This window comes from Nicotiana tabacum, chromosome 5 (genome assembly GCF_000715075.1).
Source record: "Nicotiana tabacum cultivar K326 chromosome 5, ASM71507v2, whole genome shotgun sequence".
In the NCBI taxonomy this organism is placed as follows: domain Eukaryota; kingdom Viridiplantae; phylum Streptophyta; class Magnoliopsida; order Solanales; family Solanaceae; genus Nicotiana; species Nicotiana tabacum.
Genome location: NC_134084.1, coordinates 54,380,783 through 54,394,627, shown reverse-complemented (window position 1 = coordinate 54,394,627; position 13,845 = coordinate 54,380,783).

The following is a 13,845-nucleotide window of genomic DNA, read 5'->3' as shown; positions in this document are numbered from 1 at the left end:
TGCCTACATATCCTGGGCTAAACAGGAATCAGGTCAGTGTAGTTCGGGAATGTCTGGTAGCTGGGACTACCAGGAACTGTGATTTCACTGTGCTTGTTGTTGTTACTGTTGCTGTTACTTCTTGCTGACCTCCCTTATTACACCACGTCAAAGATAAAAGAAGCTAAACTAACTATGCTCTATGAATTACAAAAATCCTATCTAAATTCTCCAAACTTGCTCTTGTACTTCCTTGCTGCCTTGTTGTCTTGTGTTTCCTTGTTGCCTCATTGTCTTGTGCTTTCTCGATAAAATTCCCTGTTGCTATTCCCCTGGTGAATTGAGATGCTATTCCCTCTCTCCAAACTGCTGAACTTGAATAAACTCGAACTCGAATGTATTCCTCTATTATCCAGGCGGGCTCCTGACTGCTAAACTTAAAATTGAAACTACTCCTCTGTTATCCAGGCGGGCTCCTGACTTCGACTGCTTAAAATATTTAACACCTCAATTTTCCAGGCGAGCTCCTGACTGCTGAACTTAAAATTGAAACTACTCCTCTATTATCCAGGCGGGCTCCTGACTTCGACTGCTTAAAATATTTAACACCTCCATTTTCCAAGCGGGGTCCTGACTTCGAACACACCAAGAAATTGACTGAAAACTAAAATCTGAGTTGTGTGACCTCTGTTCTTCAGGTGGGCTCCTGATTGCTAAAATTAAATCGTATGTCTCTATTCTCCAAGCGGACTCCTGATTGCTAAAATTAAATTGTATGTCTCTATTCTCCAGGCGGACTCCTGATTGCTAAAATTAAATTGTATGTCTCTATTCTCCAGGCGGACTCCTGATTGCTAAAATTAAATTGTATGTCTCTATTCTCCAGGCGGACTCCTGATTTCAAAATAAACAAAGAGATTGATGGGAAGCTAAAAACTTGAATTGTATCACCTCCGTTCTTCAGGCGGGCCCCTGATTGCTTAAAATTTGAATGGTATGTCTCTATTCTCCAGGCAGACTCCTGATTTCTGAATTTGAAATTGAATGTATTCCTCTGTTATCCAGGCGGGCTCCTGACTGCTCCAAACAATTATGAACCTAAGGTGTTACTTCTCACTGTACCAAGGTATCTTACCCGGGTATATGAATTACGTCCTATTATCCAGGAAGGTCCTGACAACTTGCACTTATTTTAATCATGCAAACTTTGCAACCAAATTATATTCCCCTATGCTATTCAAGATTATCTTGTATTTAATCAAACCGCACTTTGCGATCAAACCTGATTACTGCTTGTTTTTCCTTCTTGGAGAATTCCTCCTCAACGGCTAACTTTCTGCCCCTGTTTCAATCAAAGAAAATTTCGTCAGTTTAAAACGGTGGTTATTTGATGGAATTCTTGCTGAAAAATCCTTCTACTGCCTTGCTTTGTGTTGACTGCCTTCCATGCACTAACCCTGAACCGCTTGACTTTCTGGCCAACTTTTAAATTTCCCAACATCTGGCGACCTAACTGTTTTATGCCCATGCCGTTATTTCACTTTTCTGACCTTTGTTTAAGCTTTTGCCTTTCCCACGACATTCCCCAATCATTTCACCGATGAAACTTCAGTTAATTCCCTGTATTCCACTTGACATCAAGTTGTTTTTGACATGCTCTGACCACGTTGAGCTTTACAATTCTGGAAGCTGGCAGTGAGCTTTGAAGTCCTTTCTGCTTGCATTGACCAAAACTGGTATTGAAACATCTCAGCTAGATGAAACCCTCAAAAGAAAATGAAATGCGATGATTTTTGAGTTAAGGATAAGAAGAATCCAAAACCAGATGACTGTTTTAAAAAGAGAAAGAGAAGAAACTTATCTGAGCGAGACAGCTGGTGTCAATGGTTATGACATGCATTTTGGATTAATCGGCCCAATTTGTCCAAATAACCAGCTTTCAATTGCCATATTTTGTTGCCCAGAACTTCCATCAATTGTTTGAATTACCCAGACCTTACCCTTGCTTTCCTGCGGTACCTCGAAGCATTTTTCCACCCACAGACCTTTTGCCATTTAACCATTTTTCAACTCACTTTCGCCTCAAGGTGCCCGCGAAGGTTTTCACCAATAAGACTCTCTCATTTATTTTCTCTCAGCTCCTGTCGCCTTACGGTGCCCGTGAGGGTTTTCACCCATAAGACTCTCTCATTTTCATTTTCCTTGTTTGGACCGGAGTGTTGCCCCTGACAAGAATTACCTTACCCGCTTGACTTGGCATTTCTCAAAGACTGATCAGAAGGTCTTTCTTTGGACCGTAATGTAGGCATTTGGTTAGAAAGAAAGGTATGAAAGGCTCAAACAATTCAAACGGGCTTAAGTTACAACTTTTGGAATCCAATTTTCACAACAATCACAAATTCTGCCCCAGTTTCTTGCTTGGGGATTTTTGGATTTCTATTTTGGTATGACTGAACCTCGGAGTAAGGCTGCCTACGTACCCTTTCAGGATCAAGTCAAACGTAGTTCACTGTATCGTAACTAACTTTTGTTGTTGTGTTTTTTCTTTTCTTTTTTTCTTTCTTTTTCTTTTCTTCTTCTTTCTTTTCTTTTTCTTTTCTTTCTTTTCCTTTTCCCTTGTTTTTCTCTTCTTTCTTTTCTTTTGCTTTTCTTTCTTTTTCCTTTCCATTGTTTTTCTCTTCTTTCTTTTCCTTTGTTTTTCTCTTCTTTCTTTTATGTTCGGCACCTGTGTTCCCTGGTAGTGCCGTTGATTCCGAAAGAGGGGTATGAAAAATAAGTAAGGCTCAAAGGGGATGACAAAGGATAAAAGTGTTTGGATAGCAGGACAAAATGCCTTCATCATTTCAGTCTTAAAGATATGCCAAATACAAACAGATACATTCAGAACTAAAGAAATCATACATAATATCTTTTGATCGCATCGGAATTGATGGCCATTTCTATACATTTTCCTTCCACATCTGTCAAATACAATGCTCCGTTAGACAACACTCTGGTTACCACAAATGGTCCCTGCCAATTTGGGGCAAATTTTCCTTTTGCTTCAGCCCAATAAGGCAAAATCCGCCTCAGTACTAACTGTCCGACTTCGAATTTCCTTGGACGCACTTTCTTGTTGTATGCTCTTGCCACTCTTCGTTGGTACAGTTGGCCATGACACACTGATGCCAATCTCTTCTCGTCGATCAAACTCAACTGCTCAAGACGGCTTTTCACCCATTCATCATCATCGATCTCAGCCTCCGCAATGATTCGTAGAGACGGGATTTCCACCTCTGCGGGTATTACTGCCTCGGTGCCGTATACCAATGAATAAGGAGTCTCCCCCACCGAGGTACGAACGGTGGTGCGATATCCTAACAATGCAAAAGGTAATTTCTCATGCCACTGTCTAGATCCTTCAACCATCTTCCGGAGTATTTTCTTTATATTCTTATTGGTTGCTTCAACCGCACCATTTGCCTTGGGACGGTATGGAGTAGAATGCCTATGGGTAATCTTAAACTGCTCACATGTCTCCTTCATCAAATGACTATTAAGATTAGCCCCATTATCCGTGATGATTACCTTCGGAATCCCGAACCGACAGATGATATTTGAATGCACGAAGTCGACTACAGCTTTCTTAGTCACAGACTTGAACGTCTTAGCTTCCACCCATTTGGTAAAATAGTCTATAGCTACCAAAATAAACCTGTGCTCATTTGATGTTGCTGGATCAATTGGCCCAATAACATCCATGCCACATGCAACAAAAGGCCATGGTGCGGACATCGTATGTAATTCTGATGGTGGAGAATGAATCAAATCTCCATGCACTTGGCACTAATGACACTTACGCACAAAACTGATACAATCCCGCTCCATCGTGAGCCAATAATAACCTGCTCGGAGAATCTTTTTTGCTAGAACGTACCCACTCATATGCGGTCCACAAACTCCAGAATGTACCTCAATCATGATAGATGTAGCCTGTCTCGCGTCAATGCATCTTAACAACCCGAGATCCGAAGTTCGTTTGTACAACACTCTTCCAATAAAGAAAAACCCGCTTGCCAATCGCTGAATCTTTCTTTTCTGATCACTGGTGGCCTGTATCGGATATACTCCCGCCCTAATGTATTCTTTGATATCATGGAACCACGGCTCGCCGTCAATTTCCTTTTCTATCACATTACAATAAGCATGCTGATCACGGACCTGAATCTGCAATGGATCAACATAAGCCTTATCTGGATGATGCAACATCGACGCCAAAGTAGCCAAAGCGTCGGCAACCTCATTATGAATCCTTGGAATGTGCCTGAATTCTATGGCCTGAAAGCGTTGACAAATCTCATGGAGACACTGCCGATACAGTATAAGCTTCAAGTCCCGCGTTTCCCATTCTCCTTGAATCTGGTGTACCAGTAGGTCCGAGTCACCCATGACCAAGACTTCCCGTACACCCATATCCACAGCTAATCTCAATCCCAATATACACGCCTCATATTTTGCCATGTTGTTCGTACAGTAGAAACGAAGCCGAGCTGTAACAGGGTAATGCTGACCTGTTTCAGAAATAAGTACCGCTCATATTCCCACGTCTTTCATATTTGCAGCCCCATCAAAGAAAAGTTTTCATCCTGGCTTCTCAGCTTGTTCCAATTCATCGATGTGCATCACCTATTCATCAGGGAAATAAGTTTTCAAAGGTTCATAATCTTCATCGACGGGGTTCTCAGCCAAATGATCGGCTAGTGCCTGTGCTTTCATTGCAGTCCGTGTCACATAGATAATGTCGAACTCTGTAAGCAGGATCTGCCACTTTGCAAGCCTCCCTGTGGGCATGGGTTTCTGAAAAATATACTTCAACGGGTCCAAGCGAGATATAAGGTAAGTAGTGTAAGATGACAAATAATGTTTCAACTTTTATGCCACCCAAGTTAGGGCGCAACATGTCCTTTCCAGATGAGTATACTTAACCTCGTAAGATGTGAACTTCTTACTGAGATAGTAGATAGCCTGCTCTTTTCTACCTGTAACATCGTGCTACCCCAGTACATAGCCGAATGAACTATCCAAAACTGTCAGATATAGAATCAAAGGCCTCCCTGGTTCTGGCGGGACCAACACGGGTGGGTTCGACAAATACCCTTTTATCTTATCAAAAGCCTCCTGACATTCATCAGTCCATTTGACCGCAGTGTCTTTCTTTAATAACTTGAAAATTGGTTCACAAGTTGCCGTGAGCTGAGCCATGAACCTGCTGATATAGTTCAATCTTCCCAACAAACTCATCACCTCGGTTTTGTTTCTTGGAGGTGGCAATTCCTGAATAGCTTTGATCTTCGACGGGTCTAATTCAATACCCCGTCGGCTGACTATAAACCCCAACAACTTCCCAGATGGCACCCCGAAAGCACACTTTGCAGGATTGAGCTTAAGATTGTACCTGCAAAGCCTTTGAAAGAACTTTCTCAAATCTCCGACATGGTCGGATTGCTGTCTAGACTTCACGATCACATCATCCACGTACACCTCGATTTCCTTATGTATCATATCATGGAATATGGTTTTCATAGCCCTCATATAAGTTGCCCCAGCATTTTTCAAACCAAACGGCATGACCCGATAACAATATGTTCCCCACGGCGTGATGAATGTTGTCTTTTCTGCATCTTCCTCGTCCATTAGAATCTGATGATAACCCGCGTAACAATCCACAAAAGAGCTAATATCATGTTTGGCACAATTGTCAATCAGTATATGGATGTTGGGCAGTGGGAAATTATCTTTTGGACTTGCCTTGTTAAGATCCCGATAATCGACACATACCCTGGTCTTGCCATCTTTCTTCGGCACAGGCACGACATTAGCTAACCAAGTGGGGTACCGTGTAACCTGAATGACCTTTGCCTCAAACTGCTTGGTAATCTCTTCTTTGATCTTCACACTTATGTCCGTTTTGAACTTTCTCAGCTTCTGCTTAACAGGGGAGAGTGCCGGATCAGTGGGTAATTTATGAACCACCAAATCGGTGCTTAGACCTGGCATATCATCATATGACCATGCAAAAACATCTTTGTACTCATGCAATACTTTAATTATCTCCTCCTTGAGTTGTGGCTCCAGATGAACACTTACTTTAGTTTCTCGCACATTGTCTTGGTCCCCTAGATTAACTGCTTCTGTGTCATTTAGGTTAGGTTTGGGTTTTTCTTCAAAATGACTTAATTCTTTATTAATTTCCTCATAAGCTTCATTGTTGTTACAATCCACCCCGTCATCACACTCGATTTCTTGTATTATTACTTCAGAGCTAGATTGGCTTTTAAAACTGGGCCGAAGATTCCTCATGCATGTCATATCATTGATATCAGCATAAAAAGAACTGTACAAAAGAAAAGAAAAATGGAAACAAAATTAGGAACGAAGAAAATTGCATTTCATTGAATGTGAAGATAACAAAGTTTTAACTCATCCAAACGGACGGAACATAGCAACTGGATTACAAACCCTGGAATAATCCAGGTGTCAAAAGGAAAACAAAACCCACTACCATGACTCCCTCCGAATTGGAAGAGGAGTAGCTTCCCAATTGTTGATGTTAGCATGTGGTCCGATGTACTGTATATCTGCTCCGCTTGACCCTTCCCCGGCCTCAACCATGTTTACTTCAGCAAATACTCTCTCGAACACCTTATCCAAATTCCCCTCTGCCCCAATCAATGAACCTGACACCTTTGCCAATGACTGTTTCTTGCTACCCGGCCTGACGAAGGACCTGGACAATCGTGGAATTGGTTTGGGAAGAACCCAAGCTTTTTTTTTCAATTTACGGGCCCTTCTAACATCTATCGATGTTGGTTTGAACCCTAATCCGAAGGTGTCCAGATTTTTGGGCAGGGAAACAGGTTGAATAATGCCCTGAAGTTCAGCCCCCAGACCTTTCCCTGGCACAAACCCGTTACTCAGCATTTCTGATACTACCATGACGGTCACAGCCTCCACCCTGGGACATGGCATGCTTTTACCCTCGGTCACTCTGCTCACCGGGACTGTGTCGAAGACCTGATAAACCCATAGTCCTTTATCATCTTCAGTTTCTATAAAGGGCACAATGGCATCATTCATGGCGCATGTGGGATCTTCCCCATATAACACAATTTCTTGTCTGTCCCACTCGAACTTGACCATTTGGTGCAGCGTGGAAGGCACGGCTTTGGCCGCGTGGATCCATGGTCGACCCAATAAAAGATTGTAGGATACTGCAGCATCCAACACCTGAAATTCCATAGTGAACTTGACTGGGCCAATAGTCAATTCGAGTACAATATCCCCTACTGTGTTTGTTCCCCCTCCGTCGAACCCTCGAACACAAATGCTATTTCTGCGGATTTTATCATCATCGATCCTCAACTTGTTCAATGTGAACAACGTGCAAATATTAGCACTCGACCCGTTATCGATCAGTGCCCGAGTAACCATTGAACCTTCACATTTGACCGTTAAATAGAGAGCTTTGTTGTGTTCTGTGCCTTCCACAGGCAATTCATCATCAGAAAATGCTACCATGTTCACTTCAAAGATTTTGTTGGCAATTGTCTCCAGATGGTGCACTGAAATTTTGTCGGGCACATGAGCCTCATTCAATATCTTCATCAAAGCTCGACAATGCTCGTCAGAGTGAATCAATAACGACAATAACGAGATTTGGGCCGGTGTTTTTCTCAGTTGTTCAACAATGGAATAATCTTGCACTTTCATCTTTTTCAGAAACTCTTCTGCCTCTTCTTCCGTCACAGCTTTTTTGACTGGCACTGGATTGTATTTAGCGCCCTTAGCCTTTCTCAACTCTTCGGGAGCAAAACAACGTCCCGACCGAGTTATTCCTTGTGCTTCACAACTCTCTTCCTCAATTTCCTTTCCTTTGTATGTCACCACTACCTTGTCGTATTTCCACGGTACGGCTTTGCTATCAACCATGGGTAACTGGACTACTGGTTTTATGACAACCGGTTCTACGTAGGCCCCTTTCACAACCACCACGGGTGCAGATGATGACCCTGGTACCACTAACTTGACTGGCTCTGGCTTTTTTGCAGCCATAAATAGTCCCTTTCCCATTACCAACACTAGCTTGTATTTTATTGCTTTTAACTTAACCACTGGCCTTGCACTCACTGTCTTTTCTTTGGCTTCCGTAGAACGAATCACCATAACCACCTGCGAGGGTTTTTTAGGCTCTGTCCCCTTATGTATCAGTTCGATCATATTGGCTTCATAATGTGCTGGTAACGGATTTTGATTGATGTTTGGGGCCTCTGGAGCCTGTACTTCAATACGGCGATTATCAATGAGCTCTTGTATCGCGTTTTTCAACTTCCAACATTTTTCAGTATCATGCCCCGGCATCCCTGAGCAATACTCGCAGCTAACAGAATGGTCCAGGTTTCTGGGAAGGGGGTTTGGTGCTTTGGATTCAATTGGGGTCAACATTCCCAACTGTTTCAATCTATGGAAGAGAGCAGTGTAAGATTCTCCCAGCGGAGTAAATGTTTTTCTGTTTGGGGCCTTCTCACTTCTAAAAGCTTGGTTTAGGCATAAGTTGGTTCCTGGTCTGTTTGCCCTGGGAGGTGGATAGGTGTTTTGTGGGGGTGGATGTGTGTTTTGGGGATTCGGTGCACGCCATTGCGAGTGCACCGGAGGCTGAGTGTAGGTCTGGGCGTGGTGGATAGAAAAGTGTGGTTCTGGTGGTGGATAGTAGTGTTGTGGTGGGCCATATGGGGTATATTGGTAGTTTGGGTGGTGGGGTCTAGGTTGGTTGTAGTAGAGTGGAGGGTTATTGGGCCTGGACCAAGCACTAGCTTCAACCGTAGCGACTTCTTCCTTCTTCTTCTTTCCAAGCACACCACCAGTACCGCTTTGGATGGCCTGGGTGGTTGCTTTCAATGCCGAGTAGCTCAAGATCTTGTTAGATTTCAATCCTTCTTCAATCATGGCTCCCATCTTTACCACTTCATTAAACGACTTTCCGACAGATGTCACTAGATGACCAAAATAGGTAGGTTCCAATGTTTGCAAGAAGTAATCTACCATCTCACTCTCCCTCATTGGAGGATCAACCCTTGCAGCTTGTTCCCTCCAGCGGAAACCAAACTCTCTAAAACTTTCCCCAGGCTTCTTTTCCAGTTTCAACAATGACAAACGGTCGGGGACTATCTCAAGGTTATATTGAAAATGGCCAATGAATGCCTGTGCCAAATCATCCCATGTATACCATCGGCCGGGGTCCTGTCTCGTGTACCATTCCAGCGCGGACCCGCTCAGGCTTTGACCGAAATATGCTATCAACAATTCATCTTTTCCCCCAGCACCTCTCATTTTGCTACAAAAGCCACGCAGATGGGCTACTGGGTCACCGTTCCCCTCATACAAGTCAAACTTCGGCATTTTAAACCCCGCAGGCAACTGAACATCAGGGAAAGGGCATAAATCTTTGTATGCGACGCTGACTTGGTTACCTAAACCATGCATGTTCCTGAAGGATTGGTCCAGGCTTTTGACTTTACGAATCACTTCCTCCTGTTCTGTATTCTTAACCGGTTTCTCAACCTCTCCCGGGATTTCAAAATGTGGAGAATAGGTATATGGCTCAAGCGCTTTGAAAATGGGTTCGGGAGGGTAATATTGGGTGTCGTGAGCTTGGAATAGCGGCTCACTGGACGATCTATGTAATGGAGCTGGGGGGTGCCACAAAGACTGGAACCATGGGTGGTGGAGGGTTCTGTTTGGGGGGTGGAGCTGGGGGAGCGTATGAAGTGGTACCATAACCCTGGGCGTGATAGGGGAAGGCTGAAGATGCGTGGGGAGTGGTAGGCTCCTGAACTTGAGCCAGGGGTGGGATGTAAGATGGATTAGCGGGATATAGTGGTGTCGGATGTCCCTGAGACCATGCTCGATGCATTTCAGCCATTTGTGCTTTTAATTTCCTCATCTCTTCTTTCATAGCACCCACATCTGTTACCTCAACTTCAATTGAAGGGTCTACGATGCTGATTTCCGAATCCTGCCCTGTCATTTTTACTTGATCTTTCAACCGGGTGTTGTACGGGTGAGTTGCCAGAATTGCCAATCAACTAACCACCTGCCTGGACTCACACATTTAGACAACCACTTTGTTAGCGATTAAGTTTTAACAGATTTAACAACCGCACGTTGGCATGAATGCACTTATACAGTTGATCATTTCTATTATGTATTTGCTCGATTGCATGCGTCATCTCGGCACTTCGCCCCTTCTTTCAAATTTCCTCACCCCATCCCTCTCTTGTTCTCTTCCCTTTCTTTTATTTCTTTCTTTTCTGTGTTCCCGCTCATTTCTCTTTTTGTTTTTCTGCTCTTTTCTTTCTCTCTTTCTTTGGTTTTTCTTTTCCTTTTTTTTCTTACGATTACGGTCGAATCCTATGGAGATTGCCTACGTATCGTGACCCCGCACGAATCAGACCAAGCGTAGTTCATGAAAATAAATGCAAAAATAAAGGGTGGAAACAAGATTTTTTTTTTTTTTTTTTTTGAAATTTTCAATTTTCATTACTAAAACAAACTATTACAAACTCAACACTTTTTGGAATGAAACTAACAGACACAAATTAAAAGTAAATACAGACTCTAAGACTGCAGACGTACTTGACCTGGAAAGATAACGGACATACGAAAGACTGACTCAAAATGGTAGAAAATTACAGACACGGACTATGCATACTCTAGTGCTTCAAACCTAGGTGTCCGCGGGGCGTCGTTCGGCCTCGCCGCGGGCCTAGGATCCAAATCTCTTTCAAGCTGCTCTAATTCATTTATGGTTCGCTTCACATAGATCATTACTGCTGAGATAAAAGTAGTATAGGTCATGTCTTCAAAAACCCGGCATCTCCTGGAAATGGCATGAGCAATGGCTCTAATCCTGTCTTTTGTTTGCTTCTTTTCTATGAGCAAGCGTCTTATCTGTTCGCTGCACGTCTTTAAAGCTCGAGAATCCTGTAGGTGTTGATCTTGCAACCGCTGCACTTCTACCTCCATTTGGGCCAACAAGTCGTAACAATGTCCGCTTTCAATTTCAAAATCTTTAGCCTGCCTAACCGCTTTACCCTCAAGGGCAACCACTTTTCTCTTTAAATTGGCAACAATTTTCTCATGGTCCCTTTTCAATTGATTCAAGTACTGAAAACGCTCCTCTGTTCTTGTAGCCCACTGTGCTTTAAGTTCTGCCATGACATTCTCAGATTTTTCTAATTCATCCCGCCATTCCCTGACTTCGTTTTCCAACCTTTTTATCAATTGCTCATCGGATCGGCTCCTCGGTTGCTTATCGACGGTTATCTTCAATTGCCGGATTTGGGCCCTAAGTGATTCATTTTCTCGAGCCAGTCTATTCTTTTCACCTTGATCCGTGGCAACCTGTACACTGTTCTCGAATTTCAGACTCTCAACTTGCTGCTTCAGTTTACCAATCTCAACTCAATAGCCTTCTTCCTTTGCTAACCAGTCCCACTGCTCTAGGGACGACTTGGCGAAATCTTCGAGATGAGGTCTTTTAACCGGTCTCCCACATGCCACGTCACCTCTGAACCAATCATGATATCCTGGGGCAACTTCACCTTTAACCCTATTCGGCACGCAAGTGTTTGACATCAAATGTTGACACTCACTCCAGATTTGGCGAACCTCTTTCTCGGGGAACCGACCATCAGGACTAATTTCGACCACTTGGGTACTCAGATCTTCATCTCTCGGTACTACTTGATACCTCCTGAGTTTCCTCAGAACCCGATATGGTGCATAGGGCTGGATGATTTTGAGTCCCATCAACAAAAAATGCGGCCGAGCTGCTGGCATATATATGACTTCTTCGACAGGCAACCATCCAAGCATCTACTGTATCTGGCTGGCATTGAGGTTCCGAAATAATGATGTCCAGGCCGTGACTCCTTCAGGTAAACTAGCCCCTTTGATTCTTGTGTAAAATTCTCCTATACAAGTTTTCTCAACCGAACCATAACTCAATAGCTGAGAGCGAGGGCACAAATGCTCAGTCATCCACATTTGTAACAACAAGTTACATCCCTCAAAAAATTTGCCCCCAGCTTTGCACGCAGTGAGAGCCCGGAAGATGTCAGCCACGATCATAGGTGCTAACGTGCTTTTCCCCATGGTTTGCAAGGTACTGACGACCCCCGCTACTTTCATATCAATATTACCATCTTTCCTTGGGAATATTAAGGCCCAAAAAAGCTATCATAAATGCCACCCGTCTGTGTTCCTCCCATTTTTGTCGGTTACTTCTACTGCATAGCTTAAAGTCTAGATTATTGAACCCGCCCACGTGGCCATATCTATCATATATGAAGCGGAAACTGCAGAAACCCTTTGCAAAATCTGGATGATGAACTGTTCGGGGTATTTTCAAGGAATCCAAGAACCGGTGTATGGTAATGGCCCTAGGAGCAATCAAGTATTTGAATCTCAATGGAGCTTGATCACTTCCAATATACCCCGCTATTTCTTCCAATGTTGGGGTGAGCTCAAAGTCTGAGAAATGAAATACATTATGTGCCGAATCCCAATAGGCGACCAATGCCTTGATGATATCCCCCCGAGGCTGAATGTTTAATAAATCCGGAAGGTCTTTCAAATATTTTTTCACTTCGTCTTTCCCCTCTTTGCCTAAATCATTCCACCATAATTGCAGCTCAAAGGGGATTTTGGTCATTATTGAAAAGGGCTCATTTATCATCGTGCTCATCCTGCACATTTATTAAAGCGTTTAAGCAAAAAGAAAACTTTTATTCGACTCAAAAAAAACTATCTATATTTTCGACTCAAAATTACCTATATATTTTCAAGCGAAGAACTTGACTCTCAAACATGGCCTTTTAGCACTTTGGGAACAAAGATTGTAAGGCTATTTATGACAAGACGGCTCTACTTAGCTTATTCACAATTCTTACTTCTCTTTTTTTTATTATTATTATTTTTATTTTAAGATAAAAAATACCCAGTATTGCAACACGGCCTTTCAATGCCTCGAGGACGTAAATTTAAGGCTGTGAGGGTCGAAAAACACATGACCAAAGGTGGCTATCTATGCAAGGTCAGCCTTCCGGCGTTCCGTTTGGGAACATTTGGCTATTTTTGACAAAAACGGCATCACCTGGTTTATTTATGACAAAATTAAAATTTTGATATTTTTTGGTTATTTTTGCAAAGGGAAGGTTGGACCCAATGAGGGTTGCCTACGTATCTCATGCCTGTGAGAATCAAACCATGCGTAGTTCGGGCAAATTAACCGAACTATTTTAAAACATGACTCTTTTCCATTATTATTTTTGGCATTTCATAAGCGAATAAAAACTATTTTTAGAAACAAGACTCTCTTTTTCTTTTTCTTTTCAACAAATAAAACAGCCTATTTTTCCAAGCTAAAAATAACAGACTCTTTTTTTCCTTTCCTTTTTCAACAAATAATGAAACAACTTATGTTTTTCAAACTAAAACAGAAACCTTTTTTATCCTTTTCTTTTTCAACAACCAACTTTCCAAAAATAAAAGACTCTTTTTTTTTCTATTTTTCTTTGCTTTTTTTAAAAAAAAAAACAAAATAAAACTTTTTTTTTCTCAGAGTTTCGCCAGTAATTGGTCATTGATTTTTATTTTCTAAAATAATCAATTAACTCCCTAACTGATATTTCTTCTCTCTTTTTTTTTCCTCTTTTCTCTTTTGTTTTCTCAATTTTCCAACATTCCCGAGATTCAGAAACCGGTCAACATGCAGGTTCGAAACAAATATATGTACAGAGCAAGTAGGATGCATCAGGACGGTCTTTT